The 17,691-nt window shown below is 49.3% G+C and overlaps 1 protein-coding gene across 9 annotated transcripts in view; it reads left to right on the top strand.

The window, feature by feature from the left end:
* The first annotated feature begins 3,013 nt into the window (after window positions 1-3,013).
* SIN3A (SIN3 transcription regulator family member A) overlaps window positions 3,014-17,691 on the top strand; it is a 59,978-nt gene continuing 45,300 nt past the window's right edge. For 4 of the 9 annotated variants that reach the window (XM_037909926.2, XM_037909929.2, XM_037909928.2 and 1 more), the window contains exon 1: window positions 9,096-9,516. The gene's annotated coding sequence lies outside the window, so the exon portion shown is untranslated. Of the gene's footprint in view, window positions 3,101-9,094; window positions 9,517-17,691 lie in introns of those variants that run through there. The other 5 variants (XM_037909931.2, XM_037909932.2, XM_043523460.1 and 2 more) reach the window with 4 other exon arrangements.

Here is a 17,691-nt window from a genome sequence, read left to right as displayed (position 1 = left end):
AGTAAAAGTGATAAACAAAAGAAATAGTATTTTTCAATTCATCTCATACAAGTACTGTAGTGCAATCTCTATCGTGAAAGCGTAACTTACAAATGTAGAATTTTTTTTATTACATAACTGCATTTAAAAACAAAACAGTGTAAAACTTTAGAGCCTACAAATCCACTCAGTCTTATTTCTTGTTCAGCCAATCGCTAAGACAAACAAGTTTGTTTACATTTACGGGAGGTACTGCTGCCTGCTTCTTATTTACAACGTCACCTGAAAGTGAGAACAGGCGTTCGCATGGCACTTTTGTAGCCGGCGTTGCAAGGTATTTACATGCCAGATATGCTAAACATTTGTATGCCCCTTCATGCTTCCACCACCACTCTGGAGGACATGCTTCCATGCTGATGATGTTCGTTAAAAAAATAATGCGTTAACTTAATTTGTGACTGAACTCCATGGGGGAGAATTGTATGTCCCCTGCTCTGTTTTACATATATTTCATGTTATAGCAGTCTCAGATGATGACCCAACACATGTTTGATTTACGAACACTGTCACTGCAGATTTGACAAAATGCAAAGAAGGTATGAATGTGAGATTTCTAGCACTCGAACCAAGGTTTAAGAATATGAAGTGCCGTCCAAAGGCTGAGAGGGACGAGGTGTGGAGCATGCTTTCAGAAGTCTTAAAAGAGCAACACTCCGATGCGGAAACTACAGAATCCGAACCACCAAAAAAGAAAATCAACCTTCTGCTGGTGGCATCTGACCCAGATGATGAAAATGAACATACGTCGGTCCACTCTGCTTTGGATCGTTATTGAGCAGAACCTGTCATCAGCATGGATGCATGTCCTCTGGAATGGTAGTTGAAGCATGAAGGGACATATGAATCTTTTGCGCATCTGGCATGTAAATATCTTGCAATGCCAGTTACAACAGTGCCATGCAAATGCCTATTCTCACTTTCAGGTGACCCTGTAAACAAGAAGCAGGCAGCATTATCTCCTGCAAATGAAACTAAACTTGTTTGTTTGAGTGATTGGCTGGAGTAGGACCAATGGCGGATTAATGATTTTGCCGCCCCTAGGCACTGAAATAATTGCCGCCCCCCAACAGCAGCTCCCCGCCCCAGCTCACCTCCGCTCCGCCTCCTCTCCTGAGCGTGCCGCCGGGTCCTGCTTCTCCCCGCTCCCTGCCAGTGCTTGTGCACGAAAGAGGTTTGTGAAGGAGGGGAAAGAAGGGGGAACGCAGCGCGTTCAGGAGAAGCGGCAGGGCCGGGGCGGGGATTTGGGGAAGGGGACTAAAAGGGGCAGGGAGGGGGCAGGGAAGCGGTGGAGTTGGGGTGGGGCCAGGAGTGGAGGGCGTGAACCGGCACCGAGGGAAGCAGCCTCTGGCTGCTATTATAAATTTGCCACCCCTGCAAATTTGTTGGCCTAGGCTTTAATACGCCGCTGAGTAGGACTGAGTGGACTTGTAGGCTCTAAAGTTTTACATTGTTTTATTTTTGAGTGCAGTTATTTTTTGTACATAATTTGAAATTTGTAAGTTCAACTTTCATGATAAAGAGACTGCACCACAGTACTTATATTAGGTGAATTGAGAATACTATTTATTTTGTTTTTACAGTGCAAATATTTGTAATCAAAAATAAAGTGAGCACTGTACACTTTCTATTCTGTGTTGTAATTGAAATCAATATATTTGAAAATGTAGAAAACATCCAAAAATATTTAAATAAATGGTATTCTATTATTGTTTAACAGTGTGATTAATCGTGATAATTAAATCCCACCCATATTTTCCCTTAGATTGTAAGAACAGAGCATCAGCCTCCCAGGATCCAAGTGTCTACTGGTGTTCAGGGCCAGTCATGTGTCATTGTTTCCCTGTTCTCCCCCCATCTGCCTGTACCCATCTGTTGTCTCTTGTCTTATATACAGATTGTAAGATCTTTGGGGCAGGGCCTATCTTTTTGTTCTGGGTTTGTACAGCACGTAGCACAATGGGGTCCTGGTCTATGACTAGGGCTGCTAGGTGCTACAGTAATACAAAAAATAAGAATTCCTACACATTTACATACAACAATAGTGGGGAGAGAGTGCTCCTTCCTGGCACTCACCCCTTCGCTAAATGGTTCCAACTGCTCCTCCAAAAGAGGTTCCTGTGCTCTTGGTCCACCCGACAAGGGTCTTGCCCTTCTCGCCCATTAGATGTTCTCTGTTTGATAAAGTGTGTGTAGCTGGTATAACAACTTAAATTAGAGGACTGAGACTCAGAAGATCAGAGTTCTGCCACAGCCCTCAGGCAAATCACTTAATCTCTGTGCCTCAGTTTCCCTGTCTATTTTCCACTGAATGCATCCGATGAAGTGAGCTGTAGCTCACGAAAGCTTATGCTCAAATAAACGTGTTAGTCTCTAAGGTGCCACAAGTCCTCCTTTTCTTTATACGATGAGGGTAATACCTACCTCCAAGACCTGTTGCAAGGGTTAATCTTGCATGTTGGTAAACTGTCCTGAGATCCTTAGAGAGAGGACACTATACAAGCAGGATGATGGTGTTACAGGAGTTAATGGTTGGATGGGAGCTGCCAGGACAAGGCACAGTATTAATTAATTATTATTATTATTATTAGAAAAGAATCACTTACTGTGCAGCTGCTGTGTTCCCTGCTCTGGAGTGGGGCTGCCAAGGGGGCACCGCACCGCTCCCATGGCCCTAGGACTGGCGCTGTGGCGTTCAGCACAACTTTGCTTTTGTGATCCTAACACTGTAACAGGTAGGTTCAGAAAGTGCTTCAAGTGCAGCTAGACAGATGGAAACCGGAGTTAATACAAGCCCCAGCGTGTGAGCGCTCACTTCAGTCCCCGACGTGCAGGCGTGAGTTTGATGTACATAAATGGCTGATCAGCAGCCTAATTCCACTTTCGCACAAAGCCCTGCCCTGCGTGTTTTGGGGAAGAGGGGAGGGCGTGTTCAGGGTTGCAGGTTTGGATCCAGCCTTCCCTCCCCTGATGGGTGGGATTGAAGTGACGAGTTTCAGCTAGAGGCCAATCCCGTTTGGGGGGAGTTCCCATCCATTCAGGACTCCTCGCCTGGGCTTTGAGGGTATGTAACAGCTGCTTTCAATTTAGTCCCCAAAATATTGGGCGTTTTTTGGGGGGGTGTGTTAAGATCACCCAGCTCAAATCGGGCCAGAACCAGAGGAGAGAAAGGGGGTGGTAGGCGGAGCTGTTGGTAATCAGGGTGGGAGAGGGACTGAGCAGTCGGATCCGTTGAGGAAGAGGGGAGAAATTAAAAACAGTTTTTCCCTGGGTTTTGCTTTACCCTCGCTCTCCCTCCCCCTCCCTGCTCGGAGATCCGAGGAAGAGCAAGCGTTTGGCCGGGTGGTATGCGTGCTGGTGGTGTTTGTTTAACATCGCGCTGGGATCCATGCAGTTTGGAGGAAAGGAGGAGGAGGAGGAGGAACAGGGACACTTCACTTCCCCCGCCCCTTATTTTGCTTGGCATAAACAAAGCTGCGCTGCGGGTCAAGGTCCCGAGAGGAGGTTTAGGAGTTTGTTGAGTAGATTTTTGGGGTGCGGGGGTGGCTTTTGCACCACGGCTCGGTGCAGGGCTTTGCAGGCGCTGCCAGAGCGTGGATCTAGTTTACAAATCCCAAGGCCGGATGTCTTACTCGCAGAGAGGGCGGAATCGGAACCCGTAGATTTGTGCTTCTTTACGTGAAAACTTGTTGGGGGAGGCGTGTGAACGGATCTGCCAAGAGGCAGCCGCCGGCAGGGGGGTCTGGGCTGCAGCTCCAGTTTCTCTCTCGCTGAACCGGCAGCTGTGTGATTGTTATTTTTAAATTCACACCACAACAATCCTCGCCGGAGCCCCGCTGAATGGAGTGTGGCATTTAGCAGCCGCCGTGGCGTTCCATTGCCGAACGCAAAGTAGCCAGACACCGGGTGAACGTTCCAGCGCCGAACCCCTGTTCACGCGCGAACGTTCCGTTACCGAACGCTTGCTACCTGCAGTGCACTGAGCCCACTTTGCGACCGAAACCGGAGCAGCCGCCTTCCTCCTGGTCTCGATCCATCGAGCTCTCATCTCCCAACTGATTGAACCTGATTCCCTTTGCAAACATGGAGTTGCATCTCTAGTCTCCACCCCACCTTCTATGCCGGTGGGAGGGAAAGATGGATAGCTCCGGGGTTGGGCTACCCCCGCTGGCCCCTTTTCTCCCGCAAGCCGGTGGTCCTTGTCGCTTTTTTGCAGAGCGGCTCAAAATAGTTTAAAGAAGCAAAGGAACTGTGAAGGTCGGGGATGGGGGGGGAGGGGGTCAAGTTGGTATGGTTCTGACCTGAGGAAAGGAAACACCGCAGAGGGGGCGTCTATCAGAGAGACAGGGACGAGGATTTAGGGTGTTGGACTGATCAGCATGGAGTTAGCTACCGTGGCGGGCTGGCCCTCTCCATGCTGGACTCGCGGCCCGAGAGACGAAAGGGGCTTCCTTGCGCTCGTTTTAGCGCTAGCAAAGTGAGGCCGCGAGCCGCCAGCAAGGCTGGGTTCTGGGGCGGACTCTGGAGGGGGCGGGAACAGCAGGCTGGAAAGCGAAGGAGGGTTCACGTTCCAATTTACAAGGCGTGGATGGTGAGGGCGGAGGGGATTCTGCCTCTTCTCTCTTTCCAGCCTAGAGGAGACCCCACTGAGAGAATCCACTCCAGAATCCTGCCAGTCTGAGTCGCTTTCCCCCTTTTGTGCTGGAGGAAGACTGCTGTTTGCAACCTCAGCTATGCATGCAGCGTAGCGTGCCCGTACTGCATGAGACTCATAGAGTGAATACGCAGTACACACACTCACAGTCCTTCCCCCGCCCCCTTCCTCCCTATGTAGTCATAGGGTGGGATTAGCCCTTCTCCTTGGGTAGAAGAATTAGCCCCACCCCTTCTGCTTTATTGGCTAGGGTTCCCAAATCGCCCCGCCTGTCAGAAGACCTTGCTGTTTTTCAGGTTGGTCTCCCGCCCCAAATGGTAAAGGACTGCCTAATTCCATCAGGAAGAGGGAAGTTTTCCTCTCCTTGGAGCTGATTGGTAGAAATGAAAGCATTGGCCCGCCCCCTTCTGCCTCCAAGGGAGGGAGAATGGGGGAGGGGGAGAAGGCAGGTCCGGTGTCTTCCCCCATCCTCCCCCCCACGTGTAATAGATCCGCCCCACGTGGGGCGCAGCCATCCCGGAAGTGAAGCTGCGCAGTCAATGGTGGGAGGGACTTAGGGACAAAAGGATTCGCCCAGAGATCAGTCAGATCTGCCCGGCAAAGAGATAGGGAGAGGCAATTCCCCCCTCCCCCGACAAGCCCTCCTGCTGGGGCGGGGGACCACCTGCCAGGGTGCCTCTTTCCTAATAACCCCCCCCCCCACCAGGCAAGGGCAGGGGTGGCTGCTTAGGATATTTTCGGAGGGAGCTCTCTCCCGCACCGCTGTGGATTCATAGGCCAGCCCCCTTCTCCTCTAGCTTCCGGGGGAGGAGAAGGCGGGAGCGTCACCCTAGCGGCGCTCTCTGGTCTTATATTGCTTGGCAGCAAAAGCACTCGGCGGCCCTGTTTCCTCCCCCGTGCCGCACGGGGTTTTTTTTGAGCGGGAGACAGCAGAAATCCAGCCTTGGTTTACTCGGGAGATCTAAGTGGGAGACTGCACGGAATCTGCCTGGCTGGATATCTGAAATACTACACATCACTCGCTTGCGGGTCCCCGTCCCACCCTCTCCCCGATCTCCTTCCCCCCAATGCATAGTGCGCCCGTGAGGTGAAAAACTGAGATTAAGAGCAAGGAGCAACAAACCTCGAGCTTGGTTTGGGCGGGGGCGGGGGGGAGAGGTTGTTAATGCGAGAATCTCCCCCACCTTTCCCCAATTTCTTTTCGCTCTTTCCAAGTCCCGTCTGGCGCCAGAACGTTTGGACTGCCTCGTGGAGGCAGAGTTTTTTTCCTTTCCCCTTCTCTGAGATCGATCCTGAAGGTAAAAAGTGTGGCCCAAAGTTTTTGGCACACCCCCCCCAGCCGTCCTTGAGCCAGCGTATGGGAAAGGGGATGGCTTTCACCATTTCGGTGCCTTGACCGAGTACCAGCTCCTCCTTTGCTGTGATTCCCCACAGTCCCTGGATAAATGAGCCTCTGTCACAAGCAGACTTTTGCTGGGTTGATTTCAGTTTAGGGGGCTATAAAGCTCTTTGGATGTGGATCATACAATGTATCTGCCCTCTGGTTAGCTACAAATCTTGTACTGTGTAGTCCACGAGGAGCACAGAGAGAGGGAGCTCTGCGTGCGTGTTGTTTGTCTTTACTACCTTGTACTTCTATGTCCTGAAACGTGGAAATTGTGTGCAATCTGCAGTACAGCACGTGGATTTTCCCTTAAGCCCTGTTTTACCCTAGTGATGTCCTGCTTTGCTTTACAGTCGGGGTGGAGCCCTAACCTCTCGTATGCTTCCAGGGACAGAGTTAACACGTAGAAAAGGGGGTACCTGGTTACTCCATGCACTAACGGGGCGAGGCAAAAGAGTAAATCACCCCAGTTTTTAGGGAGGAGTGAGTCGGTGGGACAATCCAGTGCAGAGAAATCGATTCCTTCCCTCCCTGCTTTTATTGGGCTCAGACTCATTGTAAAAAGATGTGAAGCGAAGCCTCTCCCATTCGCAGGGGCTGCTCTTTAGAAGGGAGCCTCATTGAAGTCTCTCTCTTAATTCAGAACTACAAGTTCGGTCATGTTGGAAGATATTTTAAAACTGAAGCCTGCACGTCTGCTCCAAAGCTACTGGGAGCTAGCTGGAGGCGTGTCTGTTGGAGGAAGCTAAAGAGGGTTTAATAGTAGCTCTTACTGTTGGTGTGTGTGTACATCATGCACTAAAGAGACTGTGTGAGCGAGGGGTGCTGGCACTTGAGGATTTCTGAACTGGCTGGGCAATGCATAACCTGCTCACCTTTTTATTTTAATTACAATCATGCCTCAAAATATGAATCAGAAAGTCGCTTGTTTGAAACTGCAGCAACAGGCAGCGTCCTGCCACCCAGTACTATAATTAGCAGGGTTATAAGTGGAAGGTGAGGGACAATCTCCAAGTGATCCAGATATTGTCCCTTTTTACACCAGGGAAGAGAAAGGAGTTGTGTGGGCAACACACAACAGAGGTATAGAACCAAATATTAAAAATAGCATCAGCCATATACTTAAGACCTGTGTGCTACTTTGCCTTGACTGTACCATGCCTATTACAGCAGGCTCTTCTAGACAGGGAGGTGTTAAGGTCTGTGTGTGTACTCTTGACTGTATCTGAGGTACAAAATATACTTCCAAATAAGGTTTCTGGACAGTTTTAAGGCTTGGAATAGAAAGTGTGTGTAATGGTATTGGCCTTTGGGAGGCGGGAGGCAATAAGAATACAGTTTCATTAGGGTACCACCAGAAGGTATCTTTCATTTGTTGTCTGCATGGTGACTGTTATTAAATGCCAAGAATTCATTGTGATTTACACTGCTAGGGATTTGTTTTGACTATCCTCCTCTCTCTTGGAAGCATGGGGCTTGTATTGAATGGGTACACTGTGTCACTGACTTCTGTAGTAAGGAAGAATTGAGGATGAGAATTGTACATGTTGCTGGCCTGGGAAAGCCTCTAAGGCAGTTGGTCAGTGCTCCACAAGTCAGCGGTAGCGGAAATACACAGAAATTCCTGTGTGGAATTAATAAAGCAAAGTCACTGTAGTGGCTAAAAGTAAGCTAAGACTTGGATTTCCAACGCAGTTATTTAGCGATGGGGTCATGCAACTTCAGGTAAATAAATGCACACTTTATTTTTTGCTGTTGTTTGTTTGCCTTCTGGGCCTGTCTGTCCTTTGAGACAAACTTAATGCTTCCTCGCAGAAACTTTGGGGGAAAAGCTTTCAGACTAGAGGGAAAATTACATCTGTTTAATCCTATGACAGCTTTTTCTTCCACGTGAGTGTAAAAACATACCTGAACTTTATATTGGAATACAAATCTACCTTCCCTATCTGCTTCAGTTTGGAGTAGCTCTGATCCAAAATGTGCTCAAGTTGCTCAGTAGGTGACCTGCAGTTCTTTGAGGCTGGATTCCAAATCCAGGGTTGTGGTTTAATGCGACCACCACGTACAGCTTTGGTGTTGTCTAAAAAGGTGTTCTTAAATAGTGCCTGTTTTGGTGTATGGTTTCACTTGTTACCTCCTGTAAAGTTGCTGCAAGTTTCAAACTGGGTTGATAGGAGTAAAAGGAAACTAATTACCTTGCTTCCTAGCGGGCAGTATGCAAGAGGTTTCATCCCAGTTTAAATTGTATGCAAGCGGATGAATCTCACAGATAATCTGGAAACTGGATAGCATGATTGACTTCATGCAACTTGTTGCATTCATGCATTACTATTGCGAGTGCATAGCTGCTTAAGTTTGGTGCCTGCGTGTATTAAACTGGGCTACTGGCCGTGCGGCTGAGTCTTGTTGCACCCATGCATGCATCGTGCGTTAGCGATACTGGGCGTACCGCCGCTGCAGCTTGTAGAGTTGGACAGAATTGGCGCCCGTGCTGCTGCAGCTTGTTGCACCCGTGCATTGTACAGTGTTAGTGCACGTGCTGGGGCAACACTCTGAAGCAACATGGGTGCAGATACAGGGCTTGCAGTGCACCCAATGCACCAGCTGCAGCCCCCGGGATTGTGGGCGGATTTGTAGGGGCACGAATCTGGATCCACTTGCAGATGTAAACATTCCACAAAAGAGCTCCCCAGAGAAGGGGCGGAGCTTCCTAGTGGCTGGGGGCGGGGCCTGAGATAGGGGGAGTCTAGGTTTGACCGACGTGCACCTAATCCAATCGTTGACCGGTTCCTGTAGGCGGCATTCAATGAGAGAGGAATGGAGGCGGGACTAGGCGGGGCTTGTTTCCTATACGGACATTTTTCCTCGGTCCCCCCCTTCACATCCCCTTCCTGGGGGTTGTGTCCAATAGGGGCGGGGGATGGGGGTGGGCACTGCGCTGTGATTGGGAGAAGCGGTGAGTGGCAGGCTACGTACCCAATGGAAGCGCGGGGGTCTCCCCCCGTGCCGGGGAGGGGCGGGATTTCCCGGGGAACAGAGAAGCGGGCAGCGCTCGGCGGCCGCCGCCGAGAGACGGTTACTCCATTTTACCCCCCCCCCTCACCGGGGCCAACCATCCCTCGTATCCGTCCAGGCCCAGCCGTCCCTCACCCCCTCCACTGCCCGAACCGAGCAGCCGCCGCCCCCGCCCGGAGGAGGAGGAGGGGCCCGGGGACCCCCCACCCTGCCCGGAGCAGCCGCCGGGGCCGGGGAGCCCTCCCACAGCGCGACACCGCCAGGGACCGTCCCTCTCGAGTAGCCGCCGGAGCCGGGGGGGGAGCAGCCGCCGCCGACCCCGCCAGCGGCGGGAGGAGGGGCCCAAGGGCCGCCCCCGCGTGAGGAGAAGGGGCCCGGAGAGCCACCGGCGGGGCGCGAACCCCCTGGGCGCAGGGGTGGCTTTGAGGTGAGCGCCGAGGGGTCGGGCGGTGTGACAGTCCCGCCGGGCGCCGCGGGGGGCGGGTCGCTCCTTTCCCTTCTCGCTCTCCGTATGGGGCGGGGACTCGCGCCGGTGGCCCGCGCGCTTCGGGCGCCGCCGGGGGAGGGGAGGGAGAGCAGCCTCCCACGCTGCGTCTCCCCCGGGGTTCCCTGCCCCGGCGAGCGGGCGGTTCCGCGCAGCGGGCCCCCGCGTGCGCCGGACACAGGCGCCCCCCACCCCCCGGTGCAGAACGTACACGGAGCCCCCTCCCCCGGCGAGCGTAGCGGACAAGTAGCCGCTCCCACCCTCCGTCCCGGTCGGGTTGTTTTCCCGGGCTCTGGATTAGCGGAGATGAGCTTCCCGAGCCCTTTCCTTCGTTTCGGATCACTCACATTGCACATGCAGCCGCCCCCTTGCCCCGGGAGTCGGTGCAGCGGACACGGGCCCGCCTCCCTTTCCGCGACAAACTCCCTTCCCCTAAGAAGCGAGTGCATGGAGTATAAGCCGTACTTGGATAGCCCGCGGGCTGCATGGCACTCAGCCCGCCCCCGTCGTGCCCCTACCGGAGTCCACCCCCCGGAATCCCTCGGTACCGAGTACATTGCACACGGGCCCCGCCCCCGTCCCTGGGACACCCTCTTCCTCTCAGTACTGGATGCGTTCCACGCAGGCTCCTCCCTCTCCCCATCTCTGCTCTCACCCCGGTGCCGGGAGGGTGGCACCCAGCCTCCTCCCCCGCGCCCGTCAGTCAGTGCTGGCATTGCACACAGGCTCCGCCTCTGGGGACGTCGCCTTCCCCGGTACACTGCACGCTGCTTGCTCCTCCCACTCCTCTTCTCCGTCCGTGCAGGTCTTGGGTGATTTGCACACAGCCGCCTCCTCCCCTGTACTCTTCCCTTATGGGGGCTTTGCATTTCGGCTCCTAGCCCTCTCCGATCCCTTACCGGAGACCCGCGGTCAGCGGGTCCATTGCACACAGCACCCTTATTGGGGACCCACACCCTGTGGTCACTCAGCCTCGGCTAGTTACACGGAGCAGTATTGACCCATGCACTCGTCTGGCGGTTCTCCCCGGTTGTATCCCAAACGCTCCGGGGTAGCCGACTGGATTTGATCCCTGCAGCGAGGCAGCGATGTTCGGAGGTCTCCTTCCTTAGCAGGGTGGGGGTAACTGGACGCTAAGCACTAGGTAACTGGCTGGCGGAAGGAAGCTCTGTCAGCAAAGGCCAGTGGCTTGGGGACAGCCTGTCTTCCACGTGCCTGTGATGTGTATCTGGAGGGTGTCCAGAGCACATCCATACCTCCAGCCGAGTTAGAGCTGTGTTGTCCACTGGGGCTCCTGCAGGCTCACTCCAGTTATTTAAGAGCATGGGGTGAAGTGGGGGCTTGGGTGTGTGTGGGGGGGTGTTTTGCATTTTGGGGAGAGAGGCAAAAGACTGTCCAGTGGTCCTTTATACTTCAAAGTACCCGATCACAGGGAAAGGGCAGCCAGTCACCTCCCATAGTATAGTATGGCTGGAGCTTCTGCATTAATCATCAGCCTCTTGTGCTTGTGTAGTCTGTCCTCAAATGCTCCATGTATGTGCAGAGCCAGCTAGGAGATAATTGGGCTGAGTGAGCATGCTGAACAGCAGAAGATGGGCATAGTTACTACAGAATATTCCTGGGTTGTTGTAAAATATCCAGTGTGTAATTCTTTCGTTTGGAGAATTTAAATCTCTTGTTAATGATGTACATTTCTATGGTAATCAGAAACCTCAGGTTTTTACAGATTAAAAAAAATACAGGCTGCCTTTTAGTACTTTACTCTCACTTGATTCCTCATTGTACAGTTCATATTGTTTACAAATACTCAGGAAGAGGGAGCTAAATAAAACATGTTTGAGGTGTGGAAATAAACTGAACTGAGTTGTGTTAGTGTGGATGAGCAGCTGAAAATGATGATATCAGTGGGGTTTCTGCAGATTTTCATAGAACTTAACTAAAATCTTCAGATTTATTCCTTCAACCCACCTCGTTCATCACCATATTAATAGTGTAAAGTAGGGGTAGTCAGTTATTTTTTTGTCAAGGTCCAGACTCCAGAGAAAATAATAATAATAAAAAAAAGTAAATAAAAAGATTTTGGGATCTGTTAAAAAGCACCTGGTGGTCTGGATTTGGCTTGCAGTCCGCCTATTTATCACCCCTAGTGTACAGCAACTGTTTAGAGTATTTCCTGTAGAAAGTATTATTTTAAAATATAAAAACAATATTTTACATTTGCCACAGTTCCTAACAATAAATATACATGGTTAGGTGCCTGTGTTTCTTGTTCTGCTGCTACTTTTTGGTTTTGGACACAGCATCACTTATGAGTAACTGGCCTATTCTGCTTTCACTCTTTATACCCACTCTGAAGGGACATGTAGATTTATTAGAATTTCCAGTTTCTTTTGAAATAACTCCTATCAAAGGACTGTTGCAGTTTCTAGATAGAAAAACTGCAAAGCTATGCATAAGAACCCTGCACGGAATAACATAGAGGCATGTAGGAGTCTGAGAATTACTCTTAGAGTATTCTGCTACTAACATTAATTTTTTAAATATTTTAATCAAGAACTGGCATCCTTCTCTACATGTATACTCCTCACAATCTTTAAATTTATCAGTGGCCTGCACTGAGTGTATCACTTTCAGTATCTTTGGGTTGTTTTTTTTTTTATCCCTTTGCTTACTGTACATCAATAGAAACTGCATTAGGGTTTTACCTGGGGTTGTAGGTAACTGGGAATGGTATTCTCATAAACTGTAGAAGCATTAATATATTTTGTATTTGTTTTGTCAAATGCCAGATTCCTTCCTTGAATCTGGGCCAATGAAACACAGAATACAAAGTGTTTTTTTATAGTATTGCCCATGTAGATATGACATCAGTACATGCACCAATATAAACTGGTATTTGCTTAAGATACATCTGCTGTATCAGAGCAAGATATGTTCTATTTGGACGACTGAAACTGTTTTGTAAAACTGACAAATACTTGCTGTTTAAATGGAAGCTGCTTGAGTGACCAAATGTGTCATGAGGAATGTGTGAACTTTTTGATTACCGGTTTTTTCTGAAAAACTATAATCCAGAACTAGGTTAGTCTAAGTATATTCAATGAGTGGGATTTATTTCATAGCGCTGTGTTAGGCACAGTACCAACTGGAAGGGGTTAAAAATTTAATATAAATATAAACTTACCTGTATTTAAATATAATGGTCAGGTATGACTTGTTTAGTGTCTGCTATAAGTGAACAAACTCATTTAAAAGAACACTATGTACAATGAAGCACCTTTGAATGAGTATCTAATTAAAGAATAGATGTCCAAGGTGGCCTTGTGGTTGTGGTCTGTACTGCTGTGCCTGAGGCCCAGGTTTGATTTGGGGACTCGTCTTCTCCGTGCCAAGTGTTTGAGTGAGTGATATGCGTCAGGTATGCCCCTCAGCTCCTCACCCCAGTCTTGCAGTGTGTCCTGGGTTCATGCCCCCAGCCTGCATGTCCTCAGCTCCCTCCGCAGAGGGCAGGGTTTCCCCAAATGCCTGCTCACTTGGGGGAGGGGCCCAGCGGGACAGGGAGAATCTGAGTCTTTCAGAGTGAAGAGGCCTCCCAGGATGCTAGCTCATATGAGGGGCAGGAAGAGGAGCCCAGGTCCCCCTAGAGGGGCAGATGCCCTTAGATGCTGGCTTACGCATACCAGGGGAGAATGTGGGGCTGACAGGTTCACCACCCACCCACCTGAATGTCACCTCTCCCTGCTTTGAGTGGTGGAGACCATTTGGGCCACAATCAGAGCCACAGTTTGATTCCCTAGGTCTGCTCAAAAAAAGTTGGTAGAATCTGTCAACCTTAAGAAATGCTTCCTCCTCTCCACCCCCAGGGTTCTACGTCTTGAGAACTTCTTGCTTGGATGACCCCAAATTTGCATCCCCTTGAGGCATACTAAATTTCAAAACAATATGAATAAGCATGTGGATTTTAGAGCATTTGAAGTCAGCGGAAGTGAGTTTTCAGCCTTAACTATAGCAGAGCTGGTTTTCTGCAAAAATAAGGGCTGCAGTATGGAGAGGGAAAAGGTGTGTGGTTACCAAATGATTGTATCCTCAAGAGTGTGATTGGGATTCAGTGGACTCTGTGCAAGGGTTTAAAGAAACTTTCAATACACTAAAAGGTAAAGTGTAAAAGAAAACTGAAGCAGTAAAATAGAAAACTATTATTTAATACTCTATTAATGAAAATGTTTTAGGAAACAGTACTATCTTAAGTGAGTGTCTAGTGATAAGATTTTAGTGTAACAAGATGCCAAAAAAATCACCTCTGGTTGAACTGAGGAATTGTCTGAAACTTGAAGTGGTATATAGGTAGCTCACCCATTAGTTGCGTGCCATCTCAGTGCAAACCTGTGAATGCCAGATGTCCTCAGCAAGGATGGTGGCACTTCAGACTCCATCTTAGCTTTCACAATGCAGGCTTTAGGATAAAGTGGCACTGGTAAGTCATCCCCCTTCCTTCCCCCCCCCCCCTTCTACCATGGGTGGCTTTAATTGGCCCTTTTATGTGCAGTGTTGTTGATCTCATGGTTAAGGCACTGGGTTGGATCTCAAGAGATTGCAATTCAATTCCTGGCCCTGCCACAGACCTTCTGCATGACCTTGGGCAGGTCACTTAATCTTTCAATTTTCAATACAAATGGGGATAAATACTCTCTACTTAATGGGGCTGTTGTGAAGATAAATTTGTTGATAATTGTCGTGCACTCAGTGATGGAAGCGATTATACACACCTAGATGGCATCTGGATTCACTAACAATTAGACACATTTAATTTTGCTAGCTGGAAGGACTGTCCTGGCTGTCTCTAATGTCATACTGCTTGGCACAGAGGTACAGATCTGACTTCCCAAACAACATTGGGTTTTGTTAAAATATTGGCTTTCAGTGAAATGGTGTGGAGACTGTTGTCTACTGTTACCACTGGAGACAAGTATTGAAGAAATAAGAGTAATATTAAGGAAATTGAAATTGTTATTAAATGGTGGTAGAGCTATACATTTTCCAGTTTCTCTGCCTTGAACAGCATATGGACACAGTGCCGTTATAACAAAATACCACAGACACTGAACTATGGAAAACTCAATTAAGAAATACTAGGCTGACTGGAGTTCTTGAAGTCATGTAAAGAGAAGAGAAATACAGGATGTTTTTCACACTGGATTACAACATGCAATAGATAGATCTCTTCAGGTTTACTTTGCCTGCTGTTGTGATGTGTCATTCATGGTCAGGCCAGTCAGGGAGCACTCAGTACAGGCCTTGTTGAACATGTAGGTCTTGGAATGAGAAATGTTGTGTTGAAATTGGCATACAAACCAGTTTAGTTTCCAGGATTTATAAATCGTTTTCTGTCTAGATTGCAGTTTTGGTCTTCTCCAGCATTGAAAGCTTTTATGGTTGTTAAAGCCAGAGCAGAAAATGTAGGCCTATATGTATTCCTCTGTCTGGATGGGGGTGTGCTCTTGGTTGCACATTTGTATCTTTTTCCTCCCCATTGCTGCATTCTTAGGTATTCTGAGCACTAATGATGGAAGAAATGTTTTTGTAGAAATTGGACACCATGGAGGTGGGGAAATTTACTTCTTATGTGAAGTTTTGATTCACTTTGTGTTCTCACAAATTATTACTGTGTAATTTTCAGAGTTGGGGCCATCACTAACAGCTGCTGCTGTGACAATGTGTAAATTAATGCCTCACCACCACTTTTCTCATTCTCCCTTTTCATGTCTGGGTTGAGGTGAGTGGGGTTTAAGATTACCCTAGCTGCATCTAGTCTGAGGCCTGGGTAAGATCCATAGCTGCATAATCAATGGGCTGCCAGCACTTCACCTTGCTGTCAATTCTCAATGTTTCAGGGAGTTCATTTAATGTCTTTTCAGTATCTATATTAGGTACTTATATGGTCCCCAGTTCCATAGTATCTGAATGCCTCACAACCTTTAATATATATTCTAGCAACACGCCTGTGGGGTAGGTCAGTGCTGTTTTTCCCATTTTTCAAATGGAGAACTGAGGCACAGAGCAAATAACTAGCCCAAGGTCACATAGGAAGTCTGTGGCAGAGCAGGAAATTGAGTGCAGGTCTTCTGAATCCCAAGCACTAGCTAAGATTTCTCATTTCCCTGCCCCTACCCACCACTCTTTCCATGGTCCAAATGAGAAGAAACCATAAGTGTTTCAAGCTATTTTACTTTCTCAGGTAAAATCTATCCCTGTCTGACCCCCTCAGCTCTTCCCTCCCCAACTTTTCTGTCCCTCTGTCCCTTTTCTCCTCCCCCACCCTATTTTGCTTTCTTGCTTCTGCAATCCTTTTATTTCTGCTAACGTCTGAAATCCCCACACTTCCTTTCTTTTGTCTTTTGGATGTGTATGTATGTGTGTGTAGATTTCTAAGGTCCACTTGTTGTCTATCCATATCAGGTCCTCTCCTCGTTTTAAGACCCTTTTCTCTCCCTCCTCTCCCTTCATTAAAGCAGGTTTAGCAACCTCATTCAGGCCAAGTCTATACTACACACTTCAGTATAACTGCATCACTCAGGGATGTGGATTTTTCACACCCCATAGTGACGTAGTTAACCCCCCCAAGCTGACAGCGCTATTGTTGGTGGGAGAGCTGCTCCTGTCGACATAGCTACCACCTCTCGTGGAGGTAGAGTTATTAAGCCAATGGGAGAGCTCTCTCACGTCAGCTTAGCGCTTTTGGTGAAGACTCTTCTAGCGGTGGAGCTGCGCTGATGCAAGTTTGTAGTGTAGATCTGCCCTCAGTTAGTGCAGTTCTGTCCAGAGTCTACAATTTAAAAAACAAAGTAATAATAGAAGTATCAGCGTTGTACATATTATAGTTATAAACCTGTATAAAACCTTTTAGGAACATATGTTAAAACTTCAGACAGCTTGTGAAAAGATGTCTGCAGCATGCAATTTGAATTAGGACATGAGGGTCACCGGATACATCACTCTGTATTAAACTGTTCCTTGTTATGCTTTTTCTGAGAAATCCTGGAATTTGGGGATATATTGAGCTCTCCCATTTGTTAAAAAAAAAAAAAGAGTCTAGGGATACATGTTCAGTATGTGACTACACAGTTGGCATAGCCTTTCTCAGAAATCTCTTACATCTTTGGGGATTGAGATCTTCTTTCTCTGTGATCGCTGTTCCATGATTAGTTCTTGAAAAAGGAACTCATCTGCTAAAAGATTCCTAGTCCTGACAGGTGTTGAGATAGAAGACCTTTAAAAATTACATTATTCTTATTACCATATTGCTCTTTTTCCATTTTGTGTTTAACAACTTATCTCAAATCTGTAGAGCTGGAAACCAGTGCTTAGATTGGGGTGGGCAAACTTTTTGGGCCGAGGGCCACATCTGGGTGGGAAAATTGTATGCAGGGTTGGGGTGCGGGAGGGAGTGCGGGGTGTGGGAGGGAGTGCGGTGTGCAGGAATGGGCTCAGGGCAAGGGATTGGGGCAGAGGAGGCGTGCGGGGTGTACGAGGGGCCTCAGGGAATGGGGTTGGGGTGAAGGAGGGGGCTCAGGGCAGGAGTGCAGGAGGGGTGCGGACTGCTGGAGGGAGCTCAGGACGGGGTTGGGGTACAGGAGGGGTGCAGGGTGCAGCAGGGGGCTCAGGGCAGGGGTGCAGGAGGGGTGCGGACTGCTGGAGGGAGCTCAGGACAGGGGGTTGGGGTACAGGAGGGGTGCAGGGTGCAGCAGGGGGCTCAGGGCAGGGAGTTGGGGTGCAGGAGGGGTGCGAGGTGCGGGCAGGGGGCTTAGGGCAGGGAGTTGGGGGGTGGGGTGCAGGAGGGGTTCGGGCTCCGGCCCAGCACCTCTTACCTAAAGCGGCTCCGGGGTGGCAACGGCACCCCCCCTTCCCCCTCAGGAGCTGCAGGGATGTGGTGCCGGCCACTTCTGAGAGCGGCACGGGGCCTGCGGCACCACGGGGGGGGGCAATCACGCGGGTCGAATCCAAAACCCTGAGGGGCTGGATCCGGCCCATGGGCCGTAGTTTGCTCACCCCTGGTTTAGATCATCTAAAAGCTTGGAATGACCAATATTAGTTTCTACCCGTAAGCAGGTGCTTGAGTAA

This window comes from Chelonia mydas, chromosome 10 (assembly GCF_015237465.2).
Source record: "Chelonia mydas isolate rCheMyd1 chromosome 10, rCheMyd1.pri.v2, whole genome shotgun sequence".
NCBI lineage: Eukaryota > Metazoa > Chordata > Testudines > Cheloniidae > Chelonia > Chelonia mydas.
This window is presented reverse-complemented; position numbering and strand designations above follow the sequence as displayed.